The following is a 12,466-nucleotide window of genomic DNA, read 5'->3' as shown; positions in this document are numbered from 1 at the left end:
ATAAATAAATAAAATGCACAGGAACATCCTAACCTACTTAAAATGTAATTGGATTTGCAGAGTTGCGGTCAAGTATGATTTGGTCTAATGGCAGAGAATATTCCTTAAGGTCAGAGGTGAACACAACACAAGCCAAACAACCTTAGAGTCCCAAGGGAAGACAGAGAAACACTGAGACTAATGGAAATTTGATTTAGGCAGAAGATGATCAGGAAGGGAAGAGATACTTTTAATCTGAATAGGGAATCTTCACAGAGCAGCTGACTCAAACTTGTATAGCATACAGAAAGATCTTAAAAACAGCCCTCTGCTATGACATTCAAACTTCACCTAGATTCTTCTCTCAGGATTCTAAACGATTACTAATATTTTTATAAAGTTTTCACTACTGAAGGCAAGGAAATCAGCTAAGAAATAAGTTACAAACTCAAGAGTAGTAGTCATCAAAAGCATTATGTTGGGGTGGTCACTTAATGTGCTGCTTGGATCTTTCAGTAGATAGTGCATTTTCCTTCATTACTTGAGATAGTGATGTCGGAAAGATCCCAGTAAGTGAAATGAACTCCAACAAGCTCAAATCAGAATGCTCCCACCACTTGACATGGCAGACAGGGTGGCTTTGGTGCAAACAGGAGACCAGCGATGATAGCTGCTGGCTAGGGCCAAAATTTTGGAGAAATCTCCAAAGCAGCTTTCAGATCAAATAGTACCACAAAGCAGACTGGAACTAGGTGTGCACTTCTTAAGGAATCAGAAAAGGTTGAGGAAAGAGGGAATAAGTTTAATGTTTCAAACCAATTGAGAATGGACAAAAATCTGTATAGTTCTTCATGGAAGCAAAATTTAAAGATCACTGAGAGAAAGATTATAGATTAGTTGATTGAGAGACAGAGAGAGAAAGAGAGAGAATTAAGTAAGCTGGGTTAAAAAAAGAATAGGAGGAAAATAGAAGGATGTTAATAAAAAAGAGAAAACATTTTTAAATGCTATATGTCTGGAATTGTTAATATGGAAATGCAAATGAGGGTAGTTCCTGACTTTCTAAAATAGTCATTTAATAAATTGTCAGCCAAGACTCAATCTCATGGTGATTTGAAGCCAAAGCGTACTTTTATCAATTGTAACAATTTGACCAATTTTATGAGTCCTAGTATAATTAACCTGTTACACAGAAAGTCACATTATTTCCTCAAGGTAAGGCTTTAACTAATATCTTCACATTATGCAAAGTTTGGCAGAGAAGAGTCGGCTATTCACATATAGATAAATGTAAAATGGAATACAGGATCTGCTTATACTTGAAAAAATATTCTATAATATTCTTCCTTAAAGGAAAATTTTTTAAATTGCATATTTCTGGAATGGGGATGGTCTATTGATTTGATTTTGTTGTTCTAGACGGAATTTGGTGTATTTATTTTGTTTTTTTGTTTTTATGGAGGCACAATTGGTTATGACAAAAGATAGTAATAATATCACATTTGCTTGCATAAGTATAAATGCTAAAATAAGTGTTAATAAATATATATTTAAATTATTGCACATCTAGGCTGGAGAATCAGTGGAATAACCTTGACCTTAATCTCTTTTTAAAAGTGCAGAACTGATTTTGTAAGAATACGTTATAACAATATCCTAGGTATCTGGGCAAGGGAGCAGAAAGGCACCTGAAGAGTTTTAGTGTCAGCTAGTGCAATGTAAAGTTGTGAAAAATGAAACAGCTAAACTATATGCATTTTTCAAAAAAAAAAAAAAAGTCCACTAAGGTACTGTTTCTTACTCTTGGCTCATAGTTTATGCGTGTAGCATTTGCCTTGCAGGATGATTATACTCTTGCCAAGTATCCTTCTTTTTCCCTACACTGTCCTTATCTCATTGCATAACTTGGCCCAGTCCAATAGCTTTGAGCAGGTCAAGAAATGTTTTATTATATTGAGCAAAGTTGTTCCTGAGTCACTTTGGCTCTTTCCATGTTTATGTCAGTGGGGCCACAGAACATGAAACTCTGGGAGGAAGGACCCTGTAAAGGAAATCTAGCATTATCCTGCCAACAAGGGACAGGTTCTACATACATATCTGTAATAGAGTGTGTGATTGTGATTTCTTGTGCTTTCAGCAAACAAGGAAATAAAAAGACAAGTGTGCACTAGATAAGATGTTGCACTGCAAAATTAGACAAAGAAGAATCTGCAAAGGTAACAGTTAACAATATAATACAATCTTGAGGTTGTAGATGAAAAGATTAATTCTCAAAATGATCCTAGTTATTCTGTGTGGACTTTTAAATAAGGTGTAAGCTTTTCTCATTTATATCTCCCAAAAAGCCTGTAAGATAGAGAGTATAAATGTGTTTCTTTTTAGAAGAAGGAATTGTGACTCAAAGAGATTGCCAAACTGATCACAGTCAGGGGAAGAGTCAGTCCAACACAGAGTCAGTCCTCTGACTTCATAGACTTTTAAAGTCAGAGTCGGATAAAAAATTTGAGGTTTTCATCTGAAACGAGGATGTGTGATATTAAGTATAAATAATTAGGAAATATTATTCCACTTGGTAAACATTTTTTATCTGAAGGGGAAATATAAACGGGTTTGAAAAGAACTAGGCATTTTATTCAGTATCCACTAATAAAATCTTGTGCTGGCTTTATCTTTAAAGTTGAGCTAAGGAAGACCCACTGTGCCTCCCAAGTGGGCTCCCTTTGAGCTCCCTTCAATGCCAAGGCTTCCCAAATAACCTGCAAAGCCTTTGATGTAGAAAATTTTAAGTTATAATTAAAATTCTGTTGATGCTAAGATAAGTTCTGTGCTAAGATATAGTCAATAAGTCATGAAGCATGCTCAGAAAGAGACTATGGCACCACATGGTAGAAGTGGGATATTGGTCAAAAATTCCATTAGCTCCCCCAACACCTATTTTAGAAATGCAATAAACTACAGCGCAAATATCATTGAAACATATTGCCACATTACAAAATAAGTGGTTATGACAGTATGATTGTTCAGATACAGATTGCATTTATTCTTATATTGATTGGTATGGAGCAAGGTCAAATACCTTGAAGTATTCAAACAGATGTCATAAATTTCTCATATTACTTATTTATATTTTTTAATCTGTGTTTCTCTACTATAGAACACATTACTATATAAATCCAAAGGGTTTTCAATGCAGAAAGCAATGGAAAAATGCATTGGGAATGCTTATATTTATTTATTTTTCAATGGAGTTTTTGTTAGCTTGTAAAACTTTTACTTTTGGAGATTGGTAAGAGTGAAAAACCTGAGACAACACATTGTATATAATGATTGCATATTTTTAATAAATGTATTTGTTAAATAAATAATGACAACAAGTAATGATATACTTAAATGCTCTAATAATATTTAACAGAATGGTACACAGATTTTGATCTTCCTTTGAACTTCAGCTGCACAGCCAGGACCTTCAGTACCAGAGCATACTGATAGCTGGAAGGTGATGTATTTAGATACATGTTAAGCCAATATTCAGGCCACATATTTCTATAGCAATATTTACAGCTCATGTTTAATACATCTTTGCTACATGGAAAGCACTGTATTAATTGCTTTACAGATACTATATGTATCTGTCTGTTTTATGCTACTATAACAGAATACCACAACCTAGGTAATTTATAATGAAAATAAATTTAACTGGCTTATAGTTCTGGAGGTGGAGAGTCTAAGATCCAAGAGATGCATCTGGTGAGGACCCTCCTGCTTCACCAACCTGTGAAAAAGAGTGGAAGAACAAATGAGGGTGAGAGAGTGCCAGGATAGAACTCATAGTCTCAAGTCCTTATATAATCAGCATCAATTACCTGAGCACCTCTACTTAGGTCTCACCTCCTAACACTGTTGCATAGAGGAGTAAGTTTTCAATACACAATTTTTGAAGGACACATTCAAGTCATAGCACTATATTATTCAAACTTCATGATGATTCCTTAAGATGATATTATTATTGTCTTCAATTTTAGCAGACAGCAAAATTTAGTTTATCATTAACTAGAAAATAATAATTAACATTAGCTAACTCAACCAGGTTAGATCAGGAGAAAATGCAAGGTTTTCAGGTGTCTGATTACAAATCCATACTCTGAACAACTAGGCCATAACACAGAAATATCATAAATTAGTTAAAATAAGAAATTCAGTTGTGAAATAAACTTAATCTAAATTATATCAAGGCATCAAACTGACTAATCAAGTTAATATATGTATAGTGGGGGAGGCAAGAATGAGATAGTTTATTTATATACACTGAGGCATTTTACTCTATGTAAAAGGCAAAATATTTTGTATAAATATTCAAGAGACAATGGAGAGTTTCCACTACCCAGGCAGATTGGAAGAGTATATGTGAGGAGATAAAAACTTATGGACAGAGTTTTGGAGATAAAGAATAAATATCTTCAGATAATCCTGTGTACCTAATAACCTAAGAAGAGAATTATTAGTTTTAGGGAGTTATTTGCGGTATTTTAAGAGGGCAAAAAAAAACCATTTAAAATTGTGTAACATAAGATTGGATGGTAAAATCAATCTTTGATTCGAAATAATTGCTAATATATAAATTGATAATCCTGATACATTGCTCATGTTTGATATTTTCTGTATTGTTATGCTTATAGAGATAATAATAAAATGTGTTGTTTGATGTTGAAAATATATATAACCATTTTTTATATAAAAACATATACACTTAAAACTATGTAATATATATGGCACTATATAAATATATATGGCAAATATTTCTATGGTCCTTTCTACATATATGAAAGACACATTCTTTTTTTAAACTTCAGAAAAATTTATCGCAAATTTCTTGACTTACATCCTATATAAAGTCAAAGCATATGACTTTTCTTTACAAAATTATAGACATAAGATAATCATATATTTTGAGAATATTTTCCAAAATATATATAAAATGTAGTGTGAGAAAAGGCAATTAGAAATTGATCCAATTCATGTAGCCCTATAGTTCTTGCTAAACCATTTTAAAATACAATGCTCTAATATGTCCAGGGAAGATTTATTAGAAACAGTAAATACATTGTTGTAACCACTGGTACTTTAGTATCTAGTGATAAATAGCTAGAGATAGAGAGAGTAGAATTAATTCAGAAGCAGTTGACTTTTCTTGGGTAGCAGATGCAGCTGACTAGCAGCCATTTAAACCAGCAGCCATGTGGCTGGACCTGACACAGGTGACCATCAAGTCAAGTGTCCAGACCTTCTTTTATCTAAACATGAGTTGTTCAAACTGAGAATTACAATGTAGTAGAAGGTTAGGTAATGGACTCAGGGAGTCTTGTGTATTTTTTTTAAATAAAATACATATGAAAAGAAGAGGCAAAATCCAAATGCATGCTAGAATTATGGGTGAATATACAGAACAGTAGACACCCCATCTATGGTTTGTTTCCCATGGTTTGTTTTGCCAAAGGTCAACTGTAGTTCAAAAACATTACATGAAAAAGTACAGACATTAAAAACTCATTCATTTTTAATTGCATGCTGTTTTGAGTACTGTGATGAAATGTCATGCTGGCTTGTTGTGTCCCACACGGGTCATGAATTGGGTCTTTGCTCAGCATCTCCATGTTGCATATTCTACCAGTCCCTTAATCATTCTGTAGCTGTCTTGAGTATTATATCTACTGTCCTGGCAACGCAGTGCTGGTGTTCAAGTCACCCTTATTTTACTTAACATTGGCCCTAAAAAGCAAGAGTAGGGATGGATGCTGGCAATTTGGATATGCCAAAAAGAAATCTTAAAGTGCTTCCTTTAATTGAAAAGGTGAAAGTCCTTGACTTAATTTGGAAAAAAAAAAGTCTTAGGCTGAGGTCATTAGGATTTATGGTAACAATAAATCTTCTATCCATGAACTTGTGAAACATGAAAAAGAAGTTTGTATAGTGGGTTCCAGTATTATTCATGGTTTCCAGCATCCACTGGGGGTCTTGGAACATATTCCCTTAGAATAAGAGGGAACTTCTGTGGCTGCCTGAAAACTTTCGTCTGAATCATAGATTTGTGGGAAGTAAGAGTTGGCCACAGTGGGATTTATAGGGACTTGTAGACAGGTTCAGAAAACAGAATATATTTCTAAACGTGAATAGAGACTAAAACATTGAATGGCATCATCCTAGACCATTAATATCATAGAAAAGCTGATAAAAAGCTGCTAATGTAGCCACCTTATAATGCTGGGATCTCAACAGTGTGATATTTGGGAATTCAGTTTAGGATTCTGGCTCATTCTGCCTTGTGTGTCTGTAGAGCACATTTTTACTTCCTGTTCTCCAAAAATGGGGACTTTATGCAGGTCTTCAGGCAGGAGAGGTGAGGGGAATTATATCTTTGTTGATCAGTCTATTATCTACACTGCTTCCTCATTAATTGTTCACTGCTACCTATTTAATCTGGAATTTAAAAAAAAAAAAAAGGAACCTTTAGTAACTGGGTGTTACCAATATTTTTCAGCTTCATTTCCTCTCATCACTATCAAAAGACCCAACCAAGATCCAGCTGAACCAAAACACTAACTGGACCCAAAATGCACAGGGGCATTTCATGCCTCTGCACTTAAATCCAGTGCCTGTCTTTTTCTACTGTTGATTCCTCTCTTTGTAAACTGGTAAACTCTATTTGTTTATAAGTCCCTACATGTCACCATCTCTGTGAGGCCTTCATTGACACTCCCACCTCAATCAACAATAAGATGGCTTATCTTTTCTGCCTTCGTGATCCTTCATAAGGTTGTCTCTTCTGTTATATAACTTTATATAACTTTGTATTCCAAGTGTCCAGTCCCATATGTGGAACATGGTAAGAGATTAATCTGTATTTGGTGAATGAATAAATATCCATAATCATGGCTAAGATACACACACACACACACACACACACACATATACACACATACATATATGTATAATTATCATGAATATTTGTTGGATGTATTTATTTGATTGTTCCTCCTTTTTTCCCAAAAACTGATAACTATTAATTAATGCACCAACACTACAATATTGAAAGTGAATTTGTGCATGATATAATACAATCATCATCATTTAGTACACATGATGTTTTGAGCCTGGCAAATATCTGCTTGCCTAAGCTGCTCTTGATGAGTTATTATTTTAGTCTGCAAGACAGTAAAGAAAAATGATCTTTGTGTATATTTATAAATGGTTTCTGTATTGTGTGTTTGTGAGTTTTTTATGGAGAGAAGAAAAAGCAATGCTGTGGGAAACACAATAGAGAGAAGATGAGAGAATTAAATTATAAAATGAAGAAAAATGTATCCTTAATATTTTCTCAACTATAACTTTGGCTCAAAGGGAATCAGATGTCTTCCAAACAGTAGAGAAAATAGACTCAAGTCTCACAAATTCATTTAGTCAGTCATTCATCTTACAGGAAAAGAAAAAAATACAATCTCAAATTGTTTTCAAATTTTAAAAATAAGCAAATCTAAATTAAAATGAGCAATATACTTGAATTTTTTTTAAGTTAAAAAGAGAATAACTACCCAAGATAGGTTAAACTGTTGACCTTTGATGTTTTGTGGAATTGTGGTCATCTTCCTGCGAATGAATAAAGAATTTTCCTTTACCCTTTCAATACACACTGTAAATTAGAACACTTTTCTTGGTGTGTAGTTTTTCAATCACACTACTACTGCAATAGATAATCAAAGAGGGACTGAATTCATATCTTATGAAAGTAATCATAAATAGATATTTCATATTAATGTTGGCAAGTGTGATCTGAAATATTGGACATATGTGTAACATAAAAAGATTAAGTTGACATCTGTGTTTCCGATAGTGAGGTGTGGATTCCAGACACAGAGAATTAGGAAACGATGTTGCTGGAAGTCAAAGTAGAGTGTTAAGAGGAGATTGGGGAATTAAGGCAATGGCTAGATTTTATGAAATCTTCTTTTGTGGGCCCATTGGGCTTGACAGTGTAATACACATGCATTTTTATTTATTATTGCTAACGAAGGAATATAACGCATATTAGTCTTACTGTGGGTAGTATCTTCCTTAATATAATCCTGTAAAATATGCACTCTTTAAATCTTTTTATTAGGCATGCAATTTTTTATGAGCCAAGAAATATGTATATTCCTCAATTTTTTAGCCTATATTTAAAATACCATTCCTTCCACCAGAATATGAAATACTTATGGGCAGGGAATGCACTCTTGGACTGACTAATAGAGCTTACTTTTTAGGCCTCTATGCTGTTGAAGGCCCACTCTGGCTATGCCCCAACTCTGCCCTTTCTTGTGTAGCAGAAAGTCTGTAAGGCTAAGGGGATGTGCCCTCTTGGGACCTGTGCCCCATCCCTCTTCTTTTTTCACTATGCCTCTAGTGACAGAAAATGAACATGAACTCCAGAATCTATATTCGAGGTCTGGATATGATCTAGCTCTGCCCTCTTTCCTGGTACCTTATCCCTTGGTCAACAAGTCAAGGAGTCAAGCACTTGTCTCATTTTATTTTTTTAACTTATCAATCTCATCTTTGTCTCAGGATCTGGTACTGGGTGTTTCCTCTGCCTTCTATGCCAGGATTTCCATCCCGAAGACTGGATTCCTCCCTGTGCTCAGGTTTTCACTGAAATACCATCTCCTTAACGATAATTTCTCTGACCATCTATGGCAAAGTAAATTTTTTTAAGCATATTTTTTATTTTAAAAATTGTGGGGTACTGTTAAGGGTTAGGTATACAAATATGCATTGTGCAGGTACCCTTGTTGAGGAGGTGTGCCCCCCCATCCCCAGACAGATATTGACTACTATTAACCCCACCTCCCTTCCCCTCTGTGCTCCACCATAGTTTCCCACCACTGTCAATCCTTTCCTTATAGTATTATGATAGTTGTTCAAGGTCCACTTATGAGTGAGAACATGTGATACTCAGATCTTTGTTTCTCTGAGAGATCACTCAGTATTAACTCCAATTCCATCCAGGTTGATGTGAAATTCATGATTTTATTCTTTTTTATGGCTGCGTGATATTCCATTGTGTATATGTACCACATTGTTAAATCCAGTCCTCTTTTGATGGACAGTATGGTTGGTTCCATGATCTTGCTATTGTGAATAATGCTGCGATAAACATACATGTGCAGGTGTCTTTTTAATAGAGTTATTTGAGTTCTTCAGGGTATATTCCCAGTAGGGGGATTGAGGGGTCATATGGAAGGTCGATTCTTAGAGCTTTTAGGTATCGCCACACTGATTTCCAAAGAGACTGCAATAGTTTACACTCCCATCCACAGTGTAGAAGTGTTCCCTTTTCACCATATTCTCTCCAGCATCTGTAATTTTTTGAGTTATTAATAATGGCCATTCTGACTGGAGTTAGGTGGTATCTCAGTGTAGTTTTAATTTGCATCTCCTTGATGACTAGTGAGGTTGAACATTTCTTCATGTATCTATTGGCCGCTCGTATGTCTTCTTTTGAGAAGTGTCTGTTCATATCCTTTGCCCACTTTGTAGTGGGATTGTTTGAATAGCCAGAACAATCCTCAGCAAAAAAATAAAAAATATAAAAGTAGGAAGTATCACAATACCAGACTTTAAACTTTACTATAAAGCTACAATAATCAAAACAGCTTGGTATTGGTACAAGAACAGGCATATAGACCAATGGAAAAGAATTGAGACTCCAGAAGCAAAACCCCAATTTCTCAACCAATTCATCTTCAACAAAGCCTCCACCACCCACCACTGGGGAGAGGAGAACCTATTCAGTAAATGGTGCTGGGAAAACTGGTTGACCACATGCAGAAGATTCAAACAGGACTCCTATCTATCCCCATACACAAAAATTAACTCTAAATGGATCAGAGACCTAGATGTAAAATCTCAAAACATAAGAACTTTAGAAAATGCAGAACACACCCTTATAGAAGTTGGAACTGGCATCCAACTCCTGAGCAAAACCTGAAACACACGGGCCATAAGAGATAAGATAGACGAGTGGGACCTCATTAAACTGACAAGCTTCTGCAAAGCCAAAGAAACCATCAAGAGAGCAGGAAGACAGATCACAGACTGGGAAAAAGTATCTGCCAACTCCATGTCTGATAAAGGCCTAACACCTAGGATCTGCAAGGGACTGAAACGTGCTGAAAAGAAAAAAACAAAGTAATTATTTTGTTTCTTTTTCTTTTACTTTTTTTTTCTCTCTCTCTCTTTCTCTCTCTTTGTGTGGAATACATATTTCATGACATCGAAATTTTGACCTCTTTATTACTGTTTAGTCCTCTGTAAATTTTTAGTGCCCAGAATATCAGCTAAAACACGAGACAGAGTCAATAAATATTTGATGAATCAATGATCATTGAATGGATTATCTAGAACAATCTACATGTTCAATAATGTATAATGTTTGAAGAAATAAATCAATAAATCAGCAATGGAATGAAAAGTTACATCATTCTTCTGACTCCAAAGGGGATGTGCCCACTGGGGGCCTGTGCCCAATCCCTTTTCTTTCTTCACTATGCAAAATAATATGTTGTTTGTCAGTGTGAGTACCAAAAGGTCATTTTGCTATCACCCATTATGGTCATTTCTCTGTTACACATTACTGGTGCTTATGCTATGAACCCTACTGGATCCCTACTCTCTTACAAAGTATGAGGCAAGAGGATGGTTGTACATTGTAAAAATTGTTGCAAATTCTTTACTTTCCTGCTCTTGCATTGTGACAAGACAGATCTTCCCAGCAATAAGTGAAGACTATCTCTCTTCCATTTGCATCTAGTCAGCCATGTCACATGCTTTGACCAAAAAGTCATTAGCAAATATACCAACTGAGAAGCTTTCCTTCTCCTGCTGCTCTGGAAAACCCTGAGACCACCATGTAGGAAAAGTGTGGACATTCCACTAGGTGATTAGAAACATGCGGTCATGTCCCTCTATTGACCAAGGTGACTGGCTATCACCTGCAATTTGCATAGGAATGACACAGTCCTAGATTATTCAGCCATCAGCTGACCTGCTACGTAACAACAGGCACATGGTCAAATCAGCAGCTAGCAGCTGAACTGGCTCAGTCCAGAAGAATTATCTAGCCAACCCAAAGAATTATGAGTCATATCCATGGTGGCTGGTGTTTTAGGTTACAATTTTTGTGCAATTTGTTATATGACAAAAACCAACTGATATTGAGACTTTTAGAAAAAAATTAAAGACAGGTCCTGCTATTACTGTGTGTCCTCATAAATTCAGACAGATTTTTAAAGTGTCAATATTGCACTCAAATATAAAGAAGAAGTCACTTTGCTTGGCTGTTTTTATAGACCTCTTTAATAAAATACTTCATTTATTTGATAAAAGAAAAAAAGATTAAAATTTTTCTTAATATAGTTGAATTTGATAATGAATCATTTTTAAGTACTTCATAGGTATATTTGAGTGACTAATTGAAAACAAGTCCCAAGTTGTATCATTAAAGGTTGAATGAAAATAGATGAAAGCCAAGATTTCTCCTAATGCTGACATCACAGGGTTTATTATGAACATATTAAAGTTGGAATAAACAGCAGTGGAATTGCAATTTTAGAATGAATTATTTAATCCATGGCTCAAATTAATTTTGATATTGTAAATGATATGAAAGTTATGACTGAGCATTGCATCATTTTAATATCATTAGATAGAATATTTTGATACACTGACAAACAACATATTATTTTGCATAAAAATCATTGAAAGTTTCTCTGAGGAAAGTTTTGGCCTCTGAGCATATTTCAGTGAATGATTCCAATATCACACTAATCTGATACATGAATTTGAATTGCTAATATTATAAAATTGTACTGCCCATTCTGCTTCTGTTGTTGCTCACTTCTGGTAAAGCAGATGTCTATTATCATCTTGCCACGTATACATTAAACTGCTCATCTTGGGCATGAAAATATTAAATAGCTTTTTTTTTTTTTGCTGTTGTCGTTACATTGGCGAATACCTAAGCTGCAATGCTGAGGCAGATTTTTGTCGTAATTTAATTTATGATACTGCTATATATTCACTCCTAACATTCCTCTAGCTCATTTGCATACTTTTAACTATCCTGCCGATAGCATTATGTTCAGTCTGTAATATTATGCCTTTCCAATAAGAAAATCATGTATGCTATTCCTATGTCTCATATGAGTGGTCTGTTCAAGCCATTCTAAAGTGCCATCTGTCAGTATAGGCACTGTCATTGGAATGAAGAGGTTTCCTATCATTTGCTAGAAAAGAAATTGTGGGTATACAAACAACAACAAAAAGGGCCAAGTGATTGATATTAGAGTCTGTCTGCCTCTCCTTAAATTAAGTGAGGACTTCAAATTAGACAAAGAGCCAAGGGGGTGTCACATGTTTATAGACCCAGCCACTCCAGAGGATGAGGCAGGGGAAT

The sequence above is a fragment of the Carlito syrichta genome, unplaced genomic scaffold (assembly GCF_000164805.1).
Source record: "Carlito syrichta isolate Samal-C Ts95f unplaced genomic scaffold, Tarsius_syrichta-2.0.1 Scaffold314361, whole genome shotgun sequence".
In the NCBI taxonomy this organism is placed as follows: Eukaryota; Metazoa; Chordata; class Mammalia; order Primates; family Tarsiidae; genus Carlito; species Carlito syrichta.
The sequence above is the reverse complement of the archived record's forward strand: the minus strand, read 5'-3'. Positions refer to the sequence as shown.